We start from the raw sequence: 22,931 nt of genomic DNA, 5'->3' as shown, positions 1-22,931 counted from the left end.
ATGTAAAGGGAAATGTAAAATGTTTCTGCCACAGAAGGAAGCAACAGATGATGGGTGAAGTTATTTAACAGCTGGATGCCCTAAATAAGCAACTGGCTGAGGCCAGAGTGGTTTGCAGCCTGTCCCCTCTCTCCCTGTCCCCAGCCCCATGTCCTCTGTCCCCCCAATCTCCTCAGACTTTCCATCAGGGCCCTGAAAAGGCTGAACACAACATTTGATGGATTTTAGGAGAACAGAGATGAAATTAGTAAGACAGAGAGGATCACTGAAGAGAGGAGCAGAGTACACAGCCCGGCACAGAACCTGCCAGGGGGTTACAAAGAAAGTTAGTTACAATTCTCTCTGAAAAGTCAATCACATATCTAACTATCCTTACCATCAGCCAAAAGTCCAGGACTTCTATCTGGTTTTTTCCTCTTTTTTCCCCCTCCAACACCAGATTGTTTAAAACCCTAATTTCAACATGAACCTGCAATTTTAGGTGCTAAGAGAACTTCACTTTCCTGTCTCTCTACAGCCCCAGGGACTAATTGAGGAGATTACCTGGAGGCTCGAGGTCTAAACACTCAAGGAAGAAAAACCTGCTTAAAACCATTTCTACAAAGAATGACGACAGAAATAGGAATGACCAGGAGATCTTCCTGTCACTGGAGGCATTTATATCACATATGCTGCATGTGATCATGGGTTGGAAAAACCAGTATTAATGCAGCGAGTTTCAGTGATTTCTTTTATTGCAGTACCTAGAAATCTAAGAGAGAGATAAGGAGCCTGTTTTCAGTACAAATCACAGAACTAAAAAGAAGTCTTGATATAAAAATGTTATAATCTCAGCAGGGGTCAAGTTCCTTCTGTCTTTGCCAACCTGCCACAGTGAACAGATAAAATTTGTAAAGTATATAAGACCGAAATAGTGCTTCTCTCAGCTATCATGGAAATCATGTTAAAGTGGTATTGAGGCCTAAATGGAGTAGATACATAAGAAAGAGTCAAAGACAATTTTAAAAGATGTCGTTTTACCTACACTTAGTGAAATGAAAACTAGAAAATCCACCCTCCTCTTCTATCACAAGTCACGACCCCATCAAAAACTGATGTACAAAGCGGTTCCAGCAAGGTCGGTTAATAGAAATAATACATCACAATCCAGCCCATTTGGGGCTTTTGTTCTTAAACACTTCAGTAAATGGGCCTGTTTTTTAACTCCAACAGATAATTATGAAGTGCAATAAAAAATTCAAATTATGTTAATAGGCCAGAGAACAACGGCTGTTTCTGAAATCACTGGCAATTACTAGACATAATGGTTCTCAATTAAGCTGGAGGATATTTTCAATCGTTCATAATTCACTATTTTAAAAGTATCATAAAAATATATAAATGTGAGCTGTTAATAAAACTTTCAGACTAACAATGTAGCTGTGTGTCACAGGAAGTAACACCTATTTTATTTTGACAGTGTTTTTTCTCTTGTAAATGGTATGTGAAGATATTGTGAGTGAAGGGAAGGTAACTACATGGGATTTATTTCTCAGGGTGCTCCTGTGTGCAAGAGGAGCTATATTCCTTTCTTAAGCAACTTCAGTTTCCCCTAGGAATACACTCAGCAATCATACCTGTGTTTACCAGCTCTATTTTTAGATACTGCAGCTCAGTATACAAACGTTAATGCGTATGTGGATGTGAAGCTGCTTGTCCACTCTCAGATTGTTACTTCAGACATTTTTCAAGGGAATAAAATGGAAAAAAATAAAGCATAAAATAAGAAATCATAAGGATCATCAAATGAGAAACTCTAAGCATCATCTTTCAATTATATGCTCGATGCACAGTAGATTTCCACCACATCGAATAAGACAAACACCTTGAATAAATGAAGCCATTAAGGATAATCAATAGGCAATAATTGCTATCCACACTTCCACTAAAACTAGCACTTACTTATCCACCACATATTTAACCTTGCATTAGGAAAATGGCACAGCTGGTAATTGCTAAGTTCTCACTGTAACTTTGCTACACGTGATTAATGATCAATTTACTGGAGACATACCTAAACTGCCTAAGTAAATGTATTTGAACACGTGTGCGTGTGTTTTATTTATTTATTTATTTATTTATTTCCAAACCTACCACACCTTAAAAGCATTTTCTCTAATCCAGCCACTTCAACTTTCCTCCTGCCAAGAAGCAAAACTTATTTGATTTTTATTCAAATACATTTGCACACGTATTCCTGAGAAGGAATAAATCATTCAAGAATAGTTCCTAACTGAATAAATTAATAAATAAATTAATATTTTCATATTTAAACAGCAACTCATATTTTTGAGCACAACACTGTGCTTCATCAGTGCCATTCATCATCCAGACCTCAGGAGCAGTTGGGAGTCTTTATTGCTTTGGCCTCATTAAAATGGTGCAAACCATGAGCTAACACACACCTGTCTCTCTAAATATTCTCTCCTTTTATTTTTTAATAGTTCCACACAAAGGGAAAGGTTAAAGCCAATTAAAAGAGCTACAGATACCAGTGTTATTGCCCTGGCAAACTGTTAGTTACCGGGTTTGGCCACTTCATTTTAAAAACCCATGACTTTAATTTCTGGATGAATTAGTAATTACACTGTTTATTGACTTTGCTTGTTTTCTGTTTTGTCGCAGGGTGTGGTGTGTTTGTATTTTTTTATTCCCTTCATTTTTATTCCTTTTCTCTTCCACTGCTTACTTGCAGTCTCAAACGTAAAGCTAAAGCAAATCTCAAGTGTTACAGCTGGACAAGGGTATCTACATAAGGACTAAATTGTAATTCTAACTTCATTCCAAATGGGACAAAAATATTCTGAACTCATTCCTATGCAGAAAACACTTGTTTTTCTATCTCATTAAGATCATCATAAAATATCAACAGATGCTTAGAAGCCTCTAGTGCTGAAGGAACTGTTGAGAAAATTGAAACAGAAGTACTTATGAATGATAATCTAATGATACTGCAAAGATTTTGCTTTCCTGTACCACATCTGGCAAAACACACATATCCCAACACTCCCTCCACCAAAAGCCAGAACCAGTCACTAAACAGCTACCGTTTTTGTGTTGCTTTATACTGTTTGGCACCGTGAGCAGCAGACATCACATTCTACTTTCAGGAAAAACAAAAATAAATAAAGTAAGGCTGTGGTTGAAGTCTCCCCGAATTCCCCCCGACCTCAGTGGCTGCGAACAGAGTATCACCATTAACGTTATAATCACAGTAAACAAGCATCTGGCTGTCATTTAAAATACAGCTTTTCCCTACTGATAATAAGAAGCGTTTTCTGCTAATTTCTGTTATCTGTAAATCTCTCTTGGCATTCCAACTCTGCACTTAATGTGCTGTACACGCTCCACTTTATGCACAATGAACACTGCCATCAAATGTCAGCGTGTCTTCTTGTTATCTTAAAGATAGGCAGGGATTCACTCTATGAAACATCCAAAGAACAAGGAGATAAGGAATGAGGAGATATTTACTTATTATGCCACAGATATTCAACAGAAGCACATCAATATATATGTATATTTTTTTTTTACATGGGGGAAATAATCATAACCTTTCACTAGTTCCGTTAGTTTAATTGCAGAATGGGAGCTGAAGTCAAGTTCAGATCAGTTATTTATGCATCCACATATCACATCTCTAAATAAGCAAAGTACTACAGCACATCAGCCCCAAGTTAATTGTACCTGCTCACTTTCAGGTACCACTGCTTGCTCTCTGCTAACTCAGGATCTGAGTTGCAAGCACCTGCCATATTTTGTCTTCATACATCTGTTCTGTTAGATCCCTGGAAAATTAATCTGCAAGTGACCCTTAAAAAAATATGTGCACAGTGCACAGGTAAGAAGCAGCAGCCTTGAAAAATTAAACTTCTGTAACCAGTTTCCCTCCTTGATTTACCGGTGTAAATCACAAGAAACCCAGTTGAGTTCACTAATACAAAGTCAGTCCAAGGAATATCACAATTCTGCCACAGGTTTCAAGCTTTAAAATGGACAAAGTATTTCATATGCATCAGAAATATCAATATATTCATTAAATGAAAGAAAATTTTAAAAATCTGTCTTGATCTCAAATTGAGTGCCTATCTTTTCAATTTTTATTAAACTTTGTTTCTTATTCTCCCCCTCATTTAGATGCTTGCAAAATAAATATAATTATATCCAACTTTAATAACTTTGGTACCTTGAGCTGCAGGTGCTAGTATGCTGTATCTATTACCATATTTTAAACCCTTTTAAGAAGATTGCATTAATTTCTATGATAATTTAGAGCCCATAATGCATTCCAAGATGTGAATAGATGTTAATCACCACAGAATGATTTTCCTGTATACTAACGAAGTCACGCTGTAACCAGTAACTACTAACTTTTAAAATTCAATATTGCCACTGAAAGACTTAAGATTTTGTTAGAGTAACGACACCCCTGATACGAGTTTAAGAACCTCAAAGTCATTAACAACTACAGCAATATCCTTCCTATCTATAGAAATTGTTAGGAGGGAAAATGTTTATAGTATCCAGTTCATTCTTTGCCCAGTATTATTACAACTTAGCCACTCTTATTTATCTTCTGCCTCTACCATAGATCCAACAGAGCAGCCAGCTCAAAGACAGTGATATTATGTTTAATATGACAGGTACATCACTGAGGAAAAGCTGACACCACTGAATGCAGAACTATCCTGATAGTAGAATATTTAGAATGAGACTGTTGGGCAAGAGTTCGCCTCTGTGATATTCAGTCAAACCTCAGCCTGTGCCATCAACTCCAACAACCTCTGACAAGAGCAACGTTCAGATTTAAATAGCAATACAAAGAAGTGAAAACTGGCAACATTTTCCTGGAACAAGCTCATTCACTACTTGTCCCCAGCCCAAAAGTAACTTAAGGGATGCCTTCCTGCATTAACCTGCTCATTGTTGTCGCTTCTTGACAGTTACTAAAAGCAGGATGTACTCCAGGTGGCACATGGCTTTGTCACTATGAACAAGGCCACCAAAAAGAAGGAACACTCCAGTGGACTGGACTATTTCATTGCCCAAAGGCCTGGGGCGTGACCACCTCTCAGGAAGCTTGTTCCAGTGTTTGGCCACCCTAAAGACAGCAGGTACACCACCACCATCATTGTGTCTGCTCAGGTCCCGAGTGATCAAAACAATAGAATCAAGTTGACATTTCAAACTGTCCATGTGGTTAAGATTCTATACTTGGAGTTCTTACAAAGAAAAATTACTGTTTTAACTTTTTTTTGCTTGTAGATACCAAGCAGGTTCAGAGGAGCAGCTAAAAGCCATCATGACATTGTGATAATTCTAATTGTTGCCTCTTCTGCCAATGATTAACCTACATGCAGAGGTTTAACTGAGTGCTGTGATCCAGCAGTGTGGGGAGGACTGCACTTTATGCCTTCTCATTAAAAGGAGTATTTTTCTCCAAAGTCTCTTCTTCAAAGATTTTAAAACCAGGAATCACTTCAGTTCCATGCTCTAAGGTGGGTTTCATTTTCTGGAGTCTCTATGATGCTGTCAGCACAACCCCTGAAATACATTGTGATGTGCTGGGAGAAAATCAGCTGCTGTGGGAAACATGCCTCAAAAAAAAGAAAAAAAAAAGGAGTAAAACATTGAGGGGACTTCTAGATCAACTTTTGTTATGATCACTGAAAAGACTTTGCACTCTTTCTGGCATCATGCTTGACACTGTTGAACACTTTTGAATTCCTCTGCCTCCAACAGAAGTTCATTATGCCTTCCCAAAATGTGTCAAAAGGTAGCAGAGAGAAGTTAAGACAGCTTAAAAGGTCCCAAATCCTCTGAAATACAGAAATGTAACAGTAGCATTCCAGATCAAATTTGACTTTTGAGAGATGCACTTCTGTAAGAAGAATAGATTGTTTACTCTTCTCTTACATTTAAACAGTTCCCTTTCAAGATTAATATCTGAGAAATTAAGTATTTAAATCTGGTTTATTTTTTTTTTCCCCACAACAATCTGGGATTATTTCATGGTTGTGTATTTTTGTAGCAGCAGTCAGTGCCATTTGAGCAGTGACAGGATTTAAACTGCCACCAATACAAATTAAATCATTAACTGCTGTGTGTAGAAAAATTCAGAATCATGAATTTAAGCCTCAAGAGACAAGCACAGGAAGAATTTATTCTCACACGTTTTATATAAATAATCACTTAAATCTGTACTTGTTAAGTACAAAATATGTGTTAGTGTAACAAAGTATCTGGTTCATAGAAATGTGATTCTTGCCTTCCTCGCAGAACAAAAAGAAATTACTAAAAAAATAAAAAAGTAGTATCAAACAAAGCAACTGTTCGAGGAATTAACTAACTAAACAAGCAAGTGCAGTGTATTTACTAAAAAATATTAGAATGGCTGCAGCATCTTATACCCAGAAGCCCCACAGAATTTAGTAATATAAACAAAGTTTAAAAGGGTGAATAAAGACTTAAGCAAGAGGCTCATCTGGAGAAGGCTGAAGTGAGAGAAGCTGCAGGGAGTGCATGGCCTCTCACTTCAGCTCAGAAACTCTCCAGCTCCTTGTTCTCTAGCTGTCAACAACCCCGTATTCTTCTGTGGCTGCAGGAAATTTGGGACCCACATGGGCTCACAGGGACATTTCTGAGCTTCTGCCTCATTTGCCATGTCAGGTGCCATCCCTTCCTCCCCACAGCCAAGGCCCCAGAGGTGTGGGAGAAGACCAAGCAGACAGGGCTCGGTGTGGAGATGGGGACAGAGCAGCAGAGGGTTCCTCCTTTCCTGGCCAAAGGCCCCTCCAGGTGACACCCCTTGAGACCCAGTTTATCCTGAGTCACAAACTTTCCCTTGGGGCTGAAGGATTCAAAGGGTGCTGGGCAGGGAAAAGTCTTGCAAAACACAATGGTAAAGGTGAAAAGGACAGAACAAAAGTGTAGAGTCGTAAAATGAGTCAAAATCCGTGACTTTCTGCTACAACAGATCTCAGACATTCTAACAGCACAGCCCTACAACAAAAGGTGTTTCTAAATCAACATTATAAAAAGCCTGGACAAAACTTCGTATTTCATTTGCTGCAACTCTATCAATTAAACTCAATATACAGAACTGAAATGGAGATGAAAATCAGGCCTATCCATGTACTGGAGTAGGGGACAGAAAACCAGAAGTTAACACAGAGTTCTCTCACTACAGAAAAAGGATTCATGCTACACTTGGTAAGAAATCTTTTCTCCACAAATTAATACTTTACACAGCTGGAAAAACCAGAAGAGCCTGAGCAGGCACCAGGCATTATGGATGTCCCTGGGAGCTCTGGGGTCTCCAAAGAACCAAGAGGCCACACTAAATTAACCCCATTTAGAGGCACTGAGGAAAGGAGCAGGGAGAGCGGGTAACAGAAGTATCTCTAATAACTCAGTGCACACAGGGACTCTTCTACTTTGGCTCACAAATTCTCCTTCCTGATATCAAGTTGCTACTTGGGTAGCTCAAAGAAGAAGAAAATCAATAAAATGCAAACTGAAATTATTGAAAATAGCAACAGTTGAAAAAATGATGATTTGGTTGAGTTTTTTTTTTTCAAAGAGGGAGCATAATATGAGCGATGATAAATTTATAAAGGACTACACAGCCAGGCATTTAAAAAATGTTGAGCTCTTCAATGCTTAAAAAAAAATAATCATAATAGTTAAAATCCATGACAACTCTTTTTCCAAATATTCCAAAAGTTGTAGAGGAATTTTCTATTGTATAATATATGATGTCAGTCAACACACAAAAAAACTAAGCTAGAGTTAGAAGAATTTTCCCATTTACAGCATCACATTACAATACGTGTAGTCTATTGATTTTTTATGACTTATAATAAAGCATTTGCCCTTTTTCACTGTCAAAAATAAGACAATTACTGCAGCTACCACTTCAGCCTGTCCTGCTGTACAGTTGTCTGGTATATCTTAGAAGATGAAAAATAATTTTTAAAGTATTTTTAACTTAAACAATGGATGCAGTTAAAAAAAGACTACCTTGTATACATTTGGACATGGTATTCCCAGATTCCAAGAATAAAAAAAAAAAAAAAAAAAAAAAGGAAGAGTTAAATATAAAAGATGAAAGCTTAAGATTTGTTTAAAAATTAAATCAGTGGTGATACACACAACATGCCACCCAAAACACCTGATGAGCATTATTCTTTAGGATACCTCACTCCCTTTTTAAGTAACATTTTTCAGTCAAGTTTCTTCTTCAACTTAATTTCCTAAAACCTCTTTCCCCATTTAAGCTGTACTACCTAACAAACGGCTTCAATATCCTTCTCCTCCCTTGAATGGCCATGCATATTTTGCCAGAAACAGGAAAAGTAGGAATGCAATCGCATTTGTGCTGATGCTAAATGTTAATAGATTTGCCTAAATGTCTGCTAATAGCACCCCTAGAATTAGCTAGACTAGCAGTGCATGCCTAATGTCTTGTTTTTGTTGTTGCTGCCTTAGCTGTTTTCTCCTGTTTTTCCCCCTCAGTGACAAAAATAAAGGCATTTTTAGTAAAATGTTTCCATACATCTGCGGCCGTACAGCAGCCGTGCCACCACCACCCCCCCGGAGCACTGACAAAGCATCACTGGGATTATAAATCCCAACATTCTACTGTTTCCTTAAATTAAACATGAAAAGTTTAATGTTTTTGTAAATTAAACATGAAGCCAGCCAAAATATGTCCTTCTATCACCTCTTCTAATTCCTCCAGGTCACTTCTTTTCTTAGCTCCATGCAGTCAGGGCATGATGCTTTTATTGGTGTTACTTGCAGAATGTTGTGGGAGAACAAAGCCTTTGAAAACATTTTCTACAGGCCAAAACATTTAATAAATATGTATTACACTCCCGGAGCTCCAATTTGCTCAGGATCACAAACCCATTTAGAAATGTAAAAGATTTTTAAAATAAACAGTACTAAGTGGCTTAATTGAACAATCATATTTTTAAAACTAAATAACCTGTGAAAATCAGATTATGAAAAAAATCTGATTTACCAATTTGTGCTTCCAGTTGCTGTACAAATGCATTACGTTTTCAAAGTCTTCTACTGCTTCAAAATATAATCTATGTAAAAATACCTTGGGAGAAAACACCTTCCTTTTTTATAAAGGACTGCTAATTTCTAGCTGTCAGTTGACTGAGCCACCATGAAATACTTTACTATTATTTTTATATTTCCTGCTGTTACTGTAGCGCAGGACAGATATCTAGTCCTTCTATTTCTGTTAAAAGTACATAAAAAAAGCTACATATTCTGACTTTAGCCTGCAAAAAGCCACCACACATAGAACATTTACTACTCATTCAAAACACAGAGGGGAGAAAAAGCCAATAGTTGCTCCAGGTCCCAGAAACTTTCAAATCTTTAATTAGAAATTCTGGGCCTGAGTCTAACTATGATAATATTGAGAAAAAAAACCCAAACCCAAACCTACAAGTCTTTTCATCTATGCCAACGGAAACACACGACTTATAAAGGGTATGAAAAATAGGAATCAAGTCTCTGATTATATTACCTTTCAGAAAATTTGTTAGCATGTTATTAGCAAAATGTTTATTTGTTAATTATAGTTTTAATTAAGATACAACAATAAATTATCTTTGCCACATTTCTGCAGCTATTTACAACCCCTGAGACTTAGATATCTCATTCTATATCTGCAAAGCTGTCTGGAGGAAATTAAAGTTATACCATGATGGTTGCACTTTGCTCACCCAAAATCCTTCTGAAACTTGGAAGGAGGAACAGGATGTCCCTCCACATGACTCTGCAAACCACAACTGCATAAACATCAGCACCACCATTCTTATAAAGAATGGCTCAAACCTGGTTTTCAAGGAGGAAACCACTGATTTATTATTATAATTAGTATTTTTAAACTGATTGCTAGACTGTTTGAATAATCCACAATATTGCTAATGCCAGTCAAAATTAAAGAGATGGCATGACTGGGAAGGAAAAGACTGTACATAAAAGACCCATTTGCTATCCATTGTAGGATATCACGTGCAGCTTTTCTGCCTGTACCAATAAGGCAGGAATGTCTAGAAAGTCTAGATTTTTCTAGATGGTAAGAAGATTCTTCCCAGATGAACTTCAATGAAACATAGCTTGTCTACCAGCCCTACATTTATGGTCTAACTTCTGATTTCAGCTTGGTAGCATTGCCTTCATGAACCTCTCAGAGAAAAAGACACGATTTCTCATAAATTTAAAGAATGCCAGACCTCTCTGGAGAGCAGGGTACGTGAGGAGCAGCACATCAGACAGAAAGTGTACACCCCAAATGTCAACACATTCCAGGTTCAGCAGGGGATGCAGGAGCCCACTGCTCCAAGTCTCAGTAATACCAATTTTCAGAATTCTGCAGACCAGGGGTATTTTACCAATTACAATTATCAGGCCAAAAAAAAATATCTCTCCAGTCCACACACTGCCATAATTTGACAAGTAAGATATGGCAGATTCAAAAGCAGTGGTTTTCCTTCCTGAAAGCAAGTGAGCTTGACATGCCCTTTGAAGACAAATGTACATTCAATTTAATCTTTCAGTTCCAAGCACACACACGAGGCAGAGCATTCATTACAATTCCTTCCCAAAATGTCAGTGAGATCCTTACACAACAAGGGTTTGCTCTTCACCCCAAATCCAAACCAGAGTAGTTCTATGATCCCTTAACTTACTTCAGTTGAAAAGGAATGATGAGTTTCTTGCACAGTGACAATAACTGGAAAAAAGAGCTTTATTCATGTATTTATTTTCTTCTTTTTTTTTTCTGTTTGCCCCCCAATCTTAATTGAAAAGAAAACCAAGTCACACAGATACTTTTGCATATCCCACCTATATATACCACCTTCTTTTCTGTGAGTCAGAAAGCACCAATGCAAAACTAAAACATGAATACCTGAAGGGCAATTGTCGTTTGGATGATGAAAGCTAGGAGTCAATTCAAAGTCAAATACACACGACCTGTTTTCTGTGCTTCAAGGACACAGCAACAAAATAGCACCACCATAACTACGCTACAACAGTTGCTTTGTTTTGGTTTTCCATATTATTTGTACATTTCTCATTACCTAACAATTATCTGCATGTTTATGGTCAAAACCTAGCAAGGCCAACAAATATTTGCCAGAAAACCTGAAAACAGAGAAGTGTTACATAAACAAATCACAATTACTCAGTTTGAAACTGCTGATGAGGTCTCTGCTCTGCTGACATACACAGAACTTCCTCATGCAGTGCATCAGAAGTCTTAAAAAATACTAAATTATCTATGTGTGTAAATGAAAAATAAGCTATTTAGACTGCATTTAATTAGTATTTCCACACGCTTAGTTACTAATTAATTAATAGTAGGTAGAAGTACTGATTTTGTCCTTTACTAGCAGCTCTTGGAAATACATGGGAATAAAGAAATTGTCAAGTATTAGTTAAAAGCATAAAGCTCATCTAACTAATGAGGTTTTGTAACTTTCCAACCTACTCTACCCAGAAAGGAAAATTGCTCTTCTTCTCTCATTTAAAAAAAGAAAACTGTTTTTCCTCTGTTCAGCCAAAGAACTGCAGTGGAATGGTACATTAGTTTAAAAGGTACTGAAGCTCTTTCCATTCTTCTGCTTTAAAAAGTCTTTTGAGTGCTGCTATTTCTGTATCCCTCTGGTACATATACTTTGCTGCCTTCGTTTTGTATAAAAAGGAACAAGACTAGGTCAAGGATGCAAAACCACCCCATGGCAGAATGAAGAGAAGACCTGGAAGGACTGATCAAGTCCTACCGTTCCAGTGTTGTGTTGCTGATTAACTTTTTAATTTATTCTAATAATACTTTGGAATTAATATCACACTATGTCATAATGACACCTCTTACTTCATAAATATATATATATACAGACACACAGAAACTAGAAAAAACCCCACAACCAAACAATATCCTGGAAGAAATGTGTTTTCCTACAGCAATAGCAGTTGACAGCAAATAACTGCTAACCTGTTACCTCAGATTTTCAAAGAATGCATATAACATCATTATATCTGCAGCCAGATTATTTGGTTGCATCATAAAGTTGAGCAGAAATTTGCACTTACAGTCTTACGCTCAAAAAGCAACTCTTAGCTGGTCAGGTGTTATTAAAAATAAGCATGTGTAAAGCTGTAAACCAGGGAAAGACATGGTCCCAGCCACACAAAGCTTACACTGAGAAGGTGACAGGGAGAACCAGGGACTTCACTGGATATGCTCTGAAGTTCTACTGCCTTGTTGTGGTTCCTTCTTATATTTGTCAAATTAAGGAGTAGCACAAGAGGTGAGACTACTTGATTTCAATCTCAGCTCTGTTACATAATTAGCATACAAGGCAAGGATTTGTTAGAAACATAATAAAGGTTATGTGAATCCGTAACGGAAAGGGGGAAATTCCCTTTGAAAACCCTACATCCAGTACTTTCATTAGGAGATGTATTCATGATAAAATGTTAGTAGTATAACATCTAGAAAAAAACACATGAAAAATTATTTATATTTTATTCCCCCCTGTGTATTTTAGGAGAAGCAAACAGATTTGGATTAGATGGTTTCAATCATCAAAGGTCAACCATTTGACAATGAGCTGTTTGACAAGCCCTACTTAGCACTGCAGTCACTTGAAGCCTGTACTATATAGAGACATTTCTAGCAGAAAGACAGGAAGGAAACAGAAAGCAGAGTTACCCATTTATTCAAAGACTCTGGGATAAAGTCCTAAAAAAACCACAGGGCATGCTTTTCTCTACAAGACTTTATATTGAAATGTGATCATCAGAAATATGCACATATTGTACCCTGCTCACCTCCACAGAGGTGTTCACAGTCACAGCCAATTTCTTTAGTGGTGCTGTCAGCACAGCTATGAAGAAATAGAAAAGATTTGCTGCACTTAGAAGGTATTACCTTCACTCCTAAAGTTCCAATTCCTTTAGCTCATGGAGTAGGTGGTGATGAAAAATTGGGCTAGAGCTGGCCATAATGGGTCATCCAGCCTATCCCTCCCTCCCCAACCACTGCCAATAACCCCTTCCTTGCCTTCCCTTTTCCCATCGATCAGCAAAGGATTCTCCAAACTAAGACAAACTTTTGTGAAACTTTTAAAGTGTTCTGGGAACACGTAAAGCCATCCTGAAACAAAGACACCTTAAGCAAGGTACAGTCACCACTACAGAAAGTTTCCCTGTGGTACTCACATCTTGAAGCAGTTCAAACACAACTCAGAGCTAAAGCAAAAGTTTAAGTAGATTCCAACTCATTTGTGCCATCTAAAAACACAAGTCTTTGTATCATTTGAGACTTAATCTACAGAGCATATTATTAGCCATCATTGAAGTGCTTTCCACCTGCACAAACACCTCTGATCTTTCTTGACATGTAGCAGACAATCCTCATCCTAGTCAGACATCAGAAATACAGACATCATCCTGTGTGCTTACAGCTTGAGTAGGGAATTTCAACTCACAAAGATACCACGGCACAAACTGGACCAGTTACATGCTTTGCCTTACAGTGCTTTACATAGCTGATCTTTCTTTCATATGATAATTGCTTGTTACCATATTTATCCCCTGATATCATCTTATTTAATGAATAAATGTCCTGTTCTATTTGGGCCTTACTCTACGTCTACTAGTACGATACTCATTTTCTGCTCAAAACTTGACTGTGCTGTGCACTGAAGTTGCAGAAGATTTGCACAGACACATATACTAGTTCTCCACCTGCCTTAAGGTGAAACCATGATAAAGACTGAAAGAACCTCCTGATTGTCACGGTCCCATCACTACCCAAAACTCAGAAAATTGCATCTCTGGTAACAAACAGCACATCCCTAACTTTATTGTGAGAGGCAGCTTTCTCTTAGCTGGGATCCAGAGGGAACTGGCCTGCTAACGCTGGAGCCTTTCAGGTCCTTTGTTCCAATCACACTGTGTACAGGTGGTCTCCCCAAATCTGGCCTTTTATGACTCATCTGCAAAGCCCTTATTCCCTTCCTTTGCATCAGGCCAGTTTCTGTACCTGTTTACAGAGGCTGATAAATGCTCTAAGTGTTCTCACTGCAGGCCTCTGAGATTATGCAGAAACACTTACAGACTTCCCCTCGATCTCACTATTACTGTGTATGTACCTTTGTAATTTTGGTTTCATTTGTTGTGCTTATCCGTGCCATTTCCTGTCTTCATGTTGTCAGCTTATGTTTCATTCTTTTAATAGAAAATAGTTTATGAGTGAACGCCTGGAGGAACGAATCCTGCATGATATGTGCTTTTGCACTTGTCAATCTTTTCCAGTCTTTAGCTTAAGATCTTTTGATAATCTTTACATTTGAAATGCCAGCAGCATGTAGTTTAGAACCATTTTAGTTTAGATGAACAATAGCGTTCTGAGAAGAGTGACAGGGAGGATTAATGGTTCCTGAGAGCTGCTGTCTGCCAGAGATCTGACCTGCATGCCTGCATCCACCACTCACAGATGGAGAGGAACTTGGAAACGTGGCACTTGGCATCATGTAGAAATTCCCAACCTTCTCAAATCTGCATTTTATTTTCCTTCTACGTGCTTATTCGCTTTCTTTGCATCTTTCTCAGCTTATGTCTCAGAATGTTTACTGTCTCCACACTGCAATCTCTCTCTACCAACTCAAAATCTAGTCTCAAAATTCTCCTTACGTTTGGTGTCAGATGAGCTACAAACTTCCAACTCAAGTACAAGTTTCTTGCTTTAGTCATAAATTTTTGATAGCAGTAACATTTCCTTCCCTGAACAGTTCACAGCTTTCTTCTATATGTATAGACCTTGAGCATAACATCACAGTCTGTGAGAACATGTGTGACTAGGATATACTAACCTATACCACTATCAGCCCCAGGAAGGGACAGAACAATTACTGTTATGTTTGCAGTTGGCTACAGCCCTGTGTTTTAAATATGGGGATTAATTTCACTTCTGATTTGACCGTTAATTATATAAAGTTATTTATATAATTATGTATAACAAAAATATTATCATATATAAGGTTATTCATATATGTTAATTATATTAAAGTTTACTGTTCTATGTTTCAAATTAATCATTAGTATTTTACTTCTTTTTTTTTTTAATACTAATAAAATCTTATTTGAAACTTATCAACAGTAGCAAATGCTAAGCTGAACTCTCCTGCTTCTCTCAAAACGCTGAAAACCTAAACCATTATAACTTTGAATCAAGCCAATTCAATGAATTTAATAATTAAGTGTTGAAACTATTGTAATGTTTGTAACAGAATGTTTCAAGTTTGGAATACAACTCCATGTTCTTTGTCAATATTGTAAGTGTACTTCGTATTTTAAAAAATTGGTATTATTCTGCTTCATGAAAAACAACTCCATCTAAGGCAGAAAACTGAATAGCCATTTCTTCCACTGGATCTTAATCATTTGCAACAATGGCTGATTTTATTTTTTTTTTCTTTTTTGTTAATAATCCTGTTTTCTCATTTCTCTTTTCACAATTGTTTTCAAAAAAAACAGCCATCAAAAACAAAGTGATGGACAAACAAATAAACCAACTCATCAGAACCTTCTGCCATGAAACTGAAAATCAATTGTATGTGTTCCTAAGCAGTTTGAGAGCAGTCCTGTCCCTATGTCCAGTGTAGCCTACAAGCCCACCAGGGCTGGGATCAACCACTGAAAAGCACTTAATATGGTACACAGGATGAATAAACAGTGCAATAACTCTCAAGGTCATAAGAGAAAAACAAGATATAGCTGAGGAACATTAACATGACCTTGTATCTTAATTACCTTCATGAAGCAGAGATGATGAAAAAATAGCAAGTCAGTATGGAAGCTGTCGGAGTACTGACACCTTTCAGTAGTGGTTTAAAAGCACATAATAAATCCATATTTACATTAATTCATATCCCTTAGCTCATAACTGGGAAGTTGTAATGGCCCCATGATTCACTCAGGCCTTTGTGAGCAGCTTCACAAATGCATTTTATTCCCCTGACTGCTTTTCCCCCCTCAAGCAGGTGTCTCTCCCCACAGTGTATTTCTCAGCAGAAAGGGTGTGCTGATACTGTTCTCCACAACAGCCATCAGCACTTCACTGGATCAACAGGTAAACCAGTACACCTGTTCACACAGACTTAGTTTAGGGAGGCTCAAGATGCTCTTCTGGACCTCTCCTGTACGTGCCATCACACGTGTAAGATGACACACACTTGAGCAAGTGGGAAGTTTCCATTAGCATTGTGACATTTGGATGCTCACTTGTGTGAAGATGTAAGGAAAAAAAAAAAGGACAAGCAGAAAGGAAACAACTGATTTCATGGGCTGACCTACAGCACACAACCTAAGCCCAAATGTTAAGCACCGAGTCACTTGAAGTGTTACAATAAATGTTAATCGTTATCCATTACTTCAAAAAAGCTTCTATTTTTTTTACTTGTAGAGCTGATGAAAAAATGCTTAAAATGCATTTGAAAGGTAACATGTACAACATGTTTTTATGCCTGAGATTAAAGGTAAGCAGGCCAGCACCTTGTTCACATACCGCTACTCCTGCCAGAACACTCCCCAGGTATCATGTAATTAGTGATTCATACACATGGGCAGATGTGGGGAGAAAATTTCTTTAGACTCCCAGACAAGTATCTTAACCTTTGGACATCCTACCCTCTTCATTGTATTCAATTAGACAGAAATCTAATAAGAAAACAAAGATTTTAAATAGAAAATTGAAAAGAAATGACCCCTGTCAGGTTCATTTGTCTTTGTTATTTTCAAAGCTTTACTTTTAGATGGGGAAAGAAAAGGGGGGAGAACTTATGAACTTATTTTTTATATAGCACAAAAAAAGGCTATAAAATGCAAAACATCAAGGAAAGGAAATTGAGTTCTTGGCAGTTCAGGATGAGTTATTTCAAGTATTAAATTAACGAGCAAGTGTAGCTTTCAGTCATGTTCAGTCAGTATATAAGCATTTGTTAAACTTTTGGGGTATATATTTATATTATGTTTAAACAGTTCAGTGAATGAGGGCAACAGTAGCACTAATCAAAACACAACAAACTATAGGTGATTTAAACCAGTGTTTATAAGCACTGAGATGAAAATTCTCTTTAGAGTAAAACCAACAAAATGCTTTTCCATCTAGTACGGAGATTAGTAGTTTCATAAAAAAAATACACTAAGGAAAGCTAGAAAATTGGACTATGAATATTGAAAAAACATCACAAAATTAATTTTTGATTTACAGTCTTTGCCACCAGATCATTTTTTTGGCTCTCTCTTTTCAGCCTGTAGAGAGTCAAGGCCTAGCACATAATGGTGACAACACCAAGCTAAAGCTTAGAACAAGAACACCACCACTAAAATCTCTTACCTTGTTTCAAGTACTAAATAGAGTGCACTAGACAGAATAACTTTTACCCATCTGATGAATAACTGCCTTTTTCAATTTCTGATATCAGTTCAACTGTTTTTTTCCTGTACCTTTTCTCAGAGCAATCCATTTCAACGAGGTATCAGGTCTAACTCACTAGAACAAGATCAAAAACCAGCAACACAAACATAATCAGAACCATTTGATTTTCAGCCTCAGACTAAAATAATTTCAAATGAACACATGCTAAGGGAATGTCCATGCATTTTAAAAACTTGTGTTTTGGTTTTCTGGTTTTTGTGTTTGGTTTTTTTTTTTTTTTTTTTTTTTTTTTTTTTTTTTTTTTTTTTTTTTTTTTTTTTTTTTTTTTTTTTTTTTTAACACAACTACTACCAAAGTATTTTAAATTATCCTAGGGCATCAACAATTTGAGATTATCTGATGGCTTCCAGCTCTTACATAATGGGTAATTAGATGGTGAAACTTCCAGTGACTTAGAAAAATAGTCTACATGTTAATTGCTTTTATGAGTCCTTTAATGTAATCTGGGGACAGAAAGAATTTTGGACTGTCTCTGAATAATAACATTACTGGCAGCAAGCTTAATTTCTTCTCCTTTTTTCCCCAGACATTTCTCAGAGGTTTTGATAATTTTCTTCCCCCTCCCTGTACACTACATATATATACATTTTTACTATCCCCACTATTAGATTTTCTATTTAATTGCAACCAATGGTCATTGACCATTTTCGATGCAGTGTCCTCGCTACCAGGAGATTCCCACCCCCCTATGAAGAGACAACTGTATTTTCAATTAGTTATTTTTTTCTAGTTTCTTCCTTGGCATCCTTTTTTTGTGAAATTTTAATTGAAAAAAGGACATTTGCTTTCCTTTCTCCTTTCAAATCCTCCCAGTGATCTTTGGCATTTGACTTCCCTACAGACAGGGAACCATGATCAGTCTCATCTTGCTCTTGACAGGCTGACAGTGGTGAATTTTTTGGCAACAGAGCTCCTACTGCCACAACACAGGCTGCTTGAAGCTTGGCATGGAGTGTTGCCTATAAACACCTCAAGAAATGAGGTGAATGTCTAGTGCTGAACTGTCAAAAGCAGAATGTTTATGCGATTTAGTTGAGAAAACATTGAGTGAATTCAAGAAAACTGAAAACAAAACAAAACAAACAGGAAAAAAGCTTTAAAACCCCAGAATATTCAAAATTAGCATGGAAATATAATAACATAGGAACTTCCAGGACACCACATCAACATCCTCCGGTTCAAAATTTTTCCCTCAGTCATTCACATGTATCAACTACAGGATGATCCACGAAGTTCTCAAGTTCCCTTAAGTTTATGGTGTCCCTTCCCCACTTGCTGCAATAATGACACCAGTCAAAGGGAGGAGAATGGGGTACAAGAAACACAAGTTCCAGAGCAGATCAGCCTAAACACTGAAACCCATCAGCACAAAACAGAAAAAAAAATTAATTATAAAGAAATCACAAGCCATTACATTTACTGAAAAAGGGTGGGTGTTTTAATCTCTTTGGTTATGCTTCAGGGGAGGTAACATGGAGGTGTGCAATAAATGACACAATTGTTCTGAACCCAGTGCATTCCCCAGTTATTCCAGTATGGAATCTCCTCTTTGAATGCCTTATGCAAATCTGAGAATCCATATTAAGTGCCACACTTATCAAGTCTTCCTAAAGAATGAATTCCCTTTAATCACAGAATTCTTGAAGAACAATTGCCATGGGGCAGCCTGTGCTACTGTGATCAAGGGGCTGTTAAAGCCTTAGCTCTCAGAAACACCTATAAAACCAGAAATTGCTTCCAGAATGTTCCTAAAGAACCCAGGTAAAAGTGGTACCTGCATTCACTTCAGAGAAAGTTCAAAGAAGAAGAGAAAAAAAACCCCAACTGTTGATGCACAATTCCTGACTCAAGTCTGGTGCTTTCAGGAAGGACAATAATTCAGCCATACCAGTGTTTATTCCATCCTGTGTCCAAATGGTTTCACCAAATGACAGACTCACCTCTACCAAACTCTGTCATGGAGAGCAAAATTAGCAGCCTCAAGGCTGTGTAGAAACAGGGGGAAATGAGTGTTTTGCTTGGAGAGTGTGGGGGCAATGATTAACATCTCTCCTATATAAGAGGAGATGCAGGGTTGGTTGGCCAGAGGAAGGAGAACAATTTTGCCTCTAAGAACTCTATGAAAAGAGAAAACAGCCAGAATTCAGGTTCCTGCCACTAAATTCAGTCTGATCAGGCCTGCAGACATGACAGTCTTCTTGCTTTTTGCCTTTTGAAATCCAATTTGGTCTCATTTTCTCGAGATTTCCTGCTCGTGATTCTTTACCACCTAGGTACACCTCTGATCTAATAAATTAGCATTGTTATTACAGAGATATTTAAGTGGCAAAAAGAAAACCAGAAAAAGCAGATTACCAACACATGTGCTTGTCCAAAGCAGGCAGACAGATCTTTTTGCAGAAGTGGTTATCAAAATTTAGAGCACAATATACTATTGTATTACAAACACTACTGGTGAGCTGCAATCAGCCCATGTGCAAGTTAGTAAAAAAAACAGAACAAGAAAGATTTATAATTAAACTAATCAAAATCTTACAGGCAGTCTAACAAGTGCTTCTGAATTTTTGATGTGGCATGCTGGTTCTTAAATCTTGAGAACTGCTGCTCTACGTGATACAAGCACCCCATTGGGCTCCATCAAACAAAAGTCTACATCTTAGAAATCTCAATTCCTTACACAAACCAGATTATAGAGGCTGATGTGCATTGCTGGATGAAAAATTGACCTTTGTGAAAAGAACTTCAGGGCTCTGAAAATGTATTGTGGTGTGCAGAGTCCCTTGGAACTACAAAAATCCGTGTGCTTCTAAGTGCTGAAGAATACTTTTTTCCTAAACACACCAGAAACCCCCACACTCTAAAGAGTAAAGGGTTCCCAAAAAATTTCAATCAAAATAATTTCTTAAATAAACAAACAAACAAACCAACCCCACCACAAACTTTTCTTTTTGTAACTTCATAATAGGATGTCACATCACTCTGTGCTTACTCTAATGGGGTTAAACACACATTCTATAACCTGCCAACAAAAATTAAATTATTTGATGTTGTTATACTTTTAGCTCTACAGTTTTGACTTAATGTGGTGAAATTAAGATGTTCGATCCATTTTAATGTGTACCTGACCTCAGATTCTGACATGTAAATTATTTACAAGTTAGTATTATCTTCTAAGAAAGACAGCACTTCAAACGAGTCACCATGCACTCCCCTGGCAACCACAGAATTCAAAATATGCAAAAATTAATCTTTCTATAAATATTTCTTCAGTATTTTTAATTATCTTAGATCTAAAAGCTACACTCCTCTTCACACAGAAGCATCACTGACTCTGCTTTATCAAACAAGCCTGGGAAGGGAGTGAGAAGGAAGGCTGTGCCAACTCTATTGCGGTCAAGTGGATGGAAGTCTGCTTGTGCTATCTGAATCACACATTGGCAGATGAAAAGACATGCCTTTTGCCATCTGTAAATTTTAATGTGCCAGATTTTGGCTGCCATACAACCTAAAGTATTTACTTCACTGAGGTACACAGAAAGAAAAAAGGACATAAGAAGTTTTTATCTTGATTTAAGTGACAGCACTAGATAAAATCAGCTTATGCTACAGTTTCACCATCAAACTTGAGCACTGAAGTAAATTTCTCATCCATATAGAGATGTGCTGATGAAAAAAAAAACAAAAACACCTCAATGTCTCCATGGCTTCCTTTCTGCATTTTAGAAGAAAGCAAGCATGTGGATTTTTTACAATGGTTTGAAAATGCCATTTCGCTAAAACTGGAGGTACATACAAATGCCTGATCCTTTCAGGGCTTGCAGTCTCAAAAGACCATTGCAAATGCAAATAGCTATAGTTGTTACTGAGGAAACAGAAACAATGAGGAGAATAAGAATGGCAGTGGCAGTGAGGACGTGACAGAAATTATCTTCCCTGTAGCAGGAAAGCTGGAATCTAGTTCTGCTTTGCAACAGTAAGTCATGTGGCAGTCTGAGGATAACTTCAATCAGCTCTGTGATCCTCACAGTCTATTTTAAATGACCATGATTTATGCTTTGTCCAAAACAGGGCACAGTGGTGCAGCAAAATTCCTTTGCCGTATTAAAACATTTGTCCCATTGCTCCTCCCTTCAGTCTTTGATCTCCTTCATATTAACCCCTTATTTCTCAAAAATCTACACTGTGATAATATGTTTTCCTTGTACCTGTCAATGATTTTTTAAGGAAAACAATTTTTTCTCGTCCCTAAAGCCAAAAATGTACAACAGTACTTACACTTCTGCATTGTCGCTTTTCTCTTGGCAGTAGCACAAATGAGAAGAGGGTAGTTTAAAACTTAAAGGCAGAAAAAAAAAGCAAAAAGTACACAAAAGGCAGATGTGGAGGCATGTTTTCTCTCTTATTGCTCTCATTTCAATTTGACAGTTCCTTTACAATTCATCCTTGTTTTCACAAGTTTAGCTTTGAGAACCATAAACTTCTATCTGAAGAATTTACATTAAATAGCATGAATAATGTCAAATTTATGCAAAATGTAAGGGAATCGCTGCAGATTAGCTGCAATTTTGATCAGCTGTACTTTAAAATGGAGGAAAATCCTTCACAGATATGTGAAGCAAAATCCACTATTTCTGGAAGATAAGCATGTCACAGAGGTATTGCACATATTGTGGAAAAGTCTTTAAGCAAATGCAAATTGGCAGAATGGAACTATCTGAATATAAGGAAGAACAAAACACAAGATCAATCAGACAAAAATCGTGCTGTTCAACTTGCTGAAAATAAAGAGACATTTCAGACTGCAAAGGGTTTTTCTTCATTCTGATCTCTGAGCATCTGATACTGTGAGTAGCACCAAAACTACACAACACCTAGAAATTTTAAGAAATTCCAATATCTTCCCAAACTAGAGAGATTTGAGTGGCGACTGAAAGGTATTGGATATTGAAAGGCATAAGATTCCTTCCCAGAAGTCCATCCCTATTGAACGTCATGAACTTTTCTGTTCCAAAAACTGTTTTGATGCTGCAATTTATCTTTCCCCTGGAGAAAGTGAAAACACAGGTACAAACTCAGCCTCCCAAGCTGCAGCTCTCCTGGACCACTGCTGGCCACCTTCCCCACCACGACCTGCTCCCTTTTGCTGTACCAGAGATGACAGCAAAAGAGCAGAATTTTCACATGTGCACAGAATATATAAATGACTTTCATGTGTCAGATACCAAAATATTTCCCAAGATAAGACACCTACGGGTACCACACACACACAGGCAGTACCTCACCATGCAGAATACAACTGAATCTGCTTGCAAAGCTGCCCTAGCAGTGACCACACAACAGGTCCTTGCAGACACTC

General features: G+C 37.4%; 1 protein-coding gene across 15 annotated transcripts in view; it reads right to left on the bottom strand.

The window, feature by feature from the left end:
• The window catches only part of TENM2 (teneurin transmembrane protein 2), a 1,087,321-nt gene that overhangs the window by 236,439 nt on the left and 827,951 nt on the right, over positions 1–22,931 (bottom strand). The window lies entirely within an intron of this gene.

This window comes from Pipra filicauda, unplaced genomic scaffold (assembly GCF_003945595.2).
Source record: "Pipra filicauda isolate LSUMZ 115617 unplaced genomic scaffold, ASM394559v2 scaffold3_size10097308_pilon, whole genome shotgun sequence".
Classification (NCBI taxonomy): domain Eukaryota; kingdom Metazoa; phylum Chordata; class Aves; order Passeriformes; family Pipridae; genus Pipra; species Pipra filicauda.
Note: the sequence above shows the minus strand (reverse complement) of the source record. Positions and strands in the feature narration are given on the sequence as shown.